The sequence below is a fragment of the Saimiri boliviensis genome, chromosome 5, assembly GCF_048565385.1.
Source record: "Saimiri boliviensis isolate mSaiBol1 chromosome 5, mSaiBol1.pri, whole genome shotgun sequence".
In the NCBI taxonomy this organism is placed as follows: domain Eukaryota; kingdom Metazoa; phylum Chordata; class Mammalia; order Primates; family Cebidae; genus Saimiri; species Saimiri boliviensis.
This window is the reverse complement of record NC_133453.1, coordinates 70,650,139-70,654,535: the sequence shown is the minus strand read 5'-3', so window position 1 is coordinate 70,654,535 and position 4,397 is coordinate 70,650,139. Positions and strand designations below refer to the sequence as shown.

General features: G+C 45.2%; 1 pseudogene; it reads right to left on the bottom strand.

Moving 5' to 3' along the window:
- Positions 1-1,873: 1,873 nt before the first annotated feature.
- On the bottom strand, positions 1,874-4,160 carry LOC101030371 (polyadenylate-binding protein 1 pseudogene; annotated as a pseudogene).
- Between the last annotated feature and the right edge of the window lie 237 nt (positions 4,161-4,397).

Sequence of the window (4,397 nt, the reverse complement as noted above, 5' to 3'; positions counted from 1 at the left end):
CACCACGTTGACCAGGATGGTCTCAATCTCTTGACCTAGTGATCCACCTGCCTCGGCCTCCCAAAGTGCTGGGATTACAGGCTTGAGCCACCGCGCCCGGCCTCTTTAAGTCTTAAATGATGCCCCTGCCAAGCCATCCTCTTGTCCCCACACTCCTCCACTCCCACTCTTGCCAAAGCACAGACTGTAACCCCTCCACTCCCCTCTGAGATTGGCCTGTGGTGATGAATTCAGGGATCTCCCCGCATCATCTCTCCCCCACTTTATCGAGGGTGCTGTTTTTTCCTCCCCCTTCCTCAAGTCCCTTTCTGCACTGTCACCACCCACTACTTTCCATGACACTTTTCTTGCTTTGGCCAGAAGCCAGGTAAACTTGGAACAGTCTCTGACCTCCTTTGTTCAGTTTTGGATCTGCATTTATTCACTTGCCACCAGCCTGGGAAGTGAGTATCAGGTCTTCAGCCCTGCCACCCTCTGCTGTCATCATCTGCTGATGAGATTTTTTGGCTCAGATTTTGATAAGGTGAAAATAACAGTCAACCTGGGTTACTCAGACCTGCCAGCTCTCAGAGTCTTTGGTGGTTAAACTTGGAGAAAGGCCTCACAAAGACACTCGGAAGCACACATGATCCCTCTGAATTGTATTCTTTGCCTTTCATTTCATCCTCAACTTTTAAAAATTGAAGAAGTTTTAAACAGGGCTCTATCTGCTCATCCTTGCAATCCATTGGGATCTAGTTTGGAATCTGGCAGCTGGAACATAAAGAACTTTGAATTCAGCACATCCTTTGGTTTTGGTGGTGCTGCATCTCAAGATCCTCAGCAGCGATTAAAGAACTCCATGTGCACCCCAGATCCTGGAAATTGATGGTTTTGACGTCCTGGCGAAGTGCTGCATTTTTCCACTTTCTGTTCAGGACCACTAAATGCTGAAGTGCGGATGCATACCAAAATAAACGCAATTCATTGTGTACCAAAAGAAAACAAAAAGCAGCACTAGAGGAAGGTTTCCTAACACTTCTCTCACTCTCTCAATCTCTTTGTCTCTCCCCCCGCCCCCTTCTTCCCACCCCACCCACCTCTTACCTTCTTTCTTTTTCTTGTCCTCTTCTCCGTTAGTTTTATTCTTGAGCTCAGCCGTCAGAGGCAGCCTTTGATGGATATGTGGTTGGTCCTTTCAGCTCATCTGGAGAAGGATGCTCAGGTGCCATTGGACTTCAGACACAGTGATCCTCAAGGCCAGGCAGTTTAACTGCACTAATGATGGACAGACTTTGAGGCAGCAGAACGTCTCTCCCCTTGAAGATAAAAAGTCGGGGAGGGATGAGGCTTGGGACGGGGAGGGATGAGGCTTGGGCGAGGAAGGGAAGTGAGGAACTTACAGGGATGGAGGGATGGGAAGGAGGAGGAGTCCTCTTTTTGAGTTAATAGAGTCAGAATCCTTTTGCTGACCAGAAGCATACATATGGTGGCTGTTTTAAGTGGAAGGAAACGACCCAGTCTTCTGAGGATACAGAATTTAAAGTTGAGCAAGGTGGCACCCAAAGTTGTGTATTGCAGAAAGGGAGGCATTCTGATCTTGCAGATGAAAGGAGTGTTTCCTGTTAACAAACAGCACAGGAAATGTGTCCTGGGTTGTTTCCATTTGTCTCTACAGACCAATGGGTCATCCTGAAGAATTAAACTTACATTCAATGTTAGAAAGGTCAGGGGTATTTCAAATTGTGCTGGTCTTGACTTCATAGCTTGCTTTTCAGAACTCATAGGAACCTTGCCCACCCCTGCTTTAGGTGGTCTCTACTTGCTTCTTCAACTCATTGACTAATGAGCATTGCATGTCTCATGCTGAACTGCAAAGTGGAATTTATTTTATTTTTTTCACTGTTTAAGGAATTTTTATTAAAGCAAGAATGTTATAATCCAAATTATGTTTCCTTGCTCAGTTTTCAATTCTGTTACTTAAAACAGAACTGACATTTTGAGCTATTCCACAGTAAAGAATTACAAAATTAAAGAAAGGAATGCTTTAAATTTTTGTACTTTGCTTAAAATTCTTTTTCCCAAGGTCTATAAATCATTAATTTGTTTTTATATTTTACTATTTTGTTGTTGTTGTTGTTCTTAAATCAGTAAGTAATCTAGGACTAGCATTATATTTGCTAGACTTGGCATTTGCTCGGTATATAAGTTTCAAAGTGTCCTTTCCTTTTTTTATTCATTTTATATTTTGCAATTTTTTTCCCATAATATTTAAGTTTTTCGGTGTTTAGATATTTTTCTTCAGTGAAGCACAAGTTTCTTTTCGTGGTCCCTGATCAATTTTAAACAGTTGGAACACCGGTGGCACTGTTAACGGCTTTCTGGGCAGCCTCTTTAGCTTGGTAGACTACAGCTTCATCAACCTTAGAACGGAGTGACTCTGGAGACTCAAGCATATGAAGAAGTTCTGAATTATCAATCTCCAACATGTCAGTGATTTTACCAGCAAGAGAAAGGTGCATGGCTTGAATTAGAGGAAACAGCCATTCACCCAACATTTGCTTTGCTCTTAAGGGACAGATGCCAACATGGAAGCAGTCAAAGGTTCTTGACCTTGTACGTGAACAGCAAGCTGTTGCATTGTAACTTGTGGCTGTGCTTTACGATGTTGTTGAGGATTGCAAACTCTCGCAACATTTTAATACTGTGGAACAGTGTGGACAGCAGTAGCTGCAGCTGCAGGATATGGACCCATTGTCTGTGTTGATGTGTTAGCAACACGCTGTGTTGACATGACTCGTGGAACCTGTGAAGAAGCTGGTCTCAGTACTAAATGGTGGTCTAGGAGCAGCTGGGCAAATAGCACTGGGCATATTTTGGAATGGATGAGATCTGGCACCCTGAGCAGTCCAGTGAGGACTTGGTCTTAGTTGAGCAATTTGGCTAGGAGAATAGTATGCTGCACAGTTGAGTCCATGGGACAGCTGCCATGAAGTAACCTGAAGGAGGTGCCAGCCGGTAGGGGTTGATTACAGGGTTGGGCACAGCTCATACACTTGCCATTCTCTGCATATACTGGTTAGTGAGTTGTGCTGATGCTTTTCTTTGCGCTGAGCTAAAGCTACATACAATGGCTTTGTGGCCACAATTCTACAGTTCATTTCTGTAACTGCTTTAGTAGCTTCTTCTGGGGAGGAGAAACATGCAAAACCAAACCCTTCGCTGTACCAAACGGAAAAAACTCTTTACGGAGACGTTCATCATCAATACCATCATCAAGGTTTTTCACATAAAGATTAACACACTGGTATCTGGTGATCCTATCTTGCTTCATCTGTTCAAATTTCCGTTTAAGTTCTGTCTGCCGTTCCACCCTTTTCTGAGCTCGAACAACATAAATTTGTTTTCCATTGAGCTCCTTTCATCTCATCCACAGCTTTCTGTGCATCTTCATGCCTTTCAAAGGTTACAAATCCAAATCCATTGGATTTTCCACTTTCTTCAGTCATTACTTTCACACTTAAGGCAGGCCCAAACTTGCCAAAGAGATCCTTAAGGAGTTCATCATCCATGTCTTCTCCAAAATTCTTGATGTAAACATTGGTGAACTCTTTTGCCCTAGCTCCAAGTTCAGCTTTTCTTTCTTTAGGAGACTTAAATCGGCCAAGAAATACTTTGTGACCATTTAGGAGCATTCCATTCATTTTTTCAATAGCTCTTTCAGCTGCTTCCTGCCTCTCAAAGTGTACAAATCCATAGCCCTTGGAACCATTTTCATCACAGACAACCTTACACGAAAGGATGTTACCAAAAGCAGAAAATGTATCATACAGTGCTTTATTATCAATGGATTTGTCCAGATTTTTAATGAATATGTCGCCCACTCCACTTTTTCGAAGTGATGGATCACACTGAGACCACATGATGGGTACTGGCTTGCCCTTTATAACATCAAAATTCATGGTGTCCAAAGCACGCTCAGCGTCAGCCGGCTGCTGGAAGTTCACATACCCGTAGCCCAAGGAGTGGTGGGTGATCCTGTCCCTGCAGACCCGGATGGAAAGGATGGGCCCGGCCGGGCTGAACTTCATCGCCTCGGTCACGTCGGGATGGAGGTACCCCACGTACAGTGAGGCCATGGGGTAGCTGGGGGCGTTGGGGTTCATCTCCCCATGGCTTCTCGCTTCTCACAGGGTCACAGGCCGCAGCCTTCCCCTGAGGAGAAGAGAGCAAGTGCCGGGGTCCGGGGGCGGAGCCGGGTAGAAGGGGAGCGGGGGTAGGCGCAGAGGGACAAAAAGCATCCGGAATCAAAAACCTGGTGGATCCGCTGCCGCTGACTGCCGGCTGCCTGCGGGGAGCTAGGGTGGCGATGTCCCGGCCAGGCAGCGGGAAGGCCTCAGTCTCTTGGTTCTTTCTTG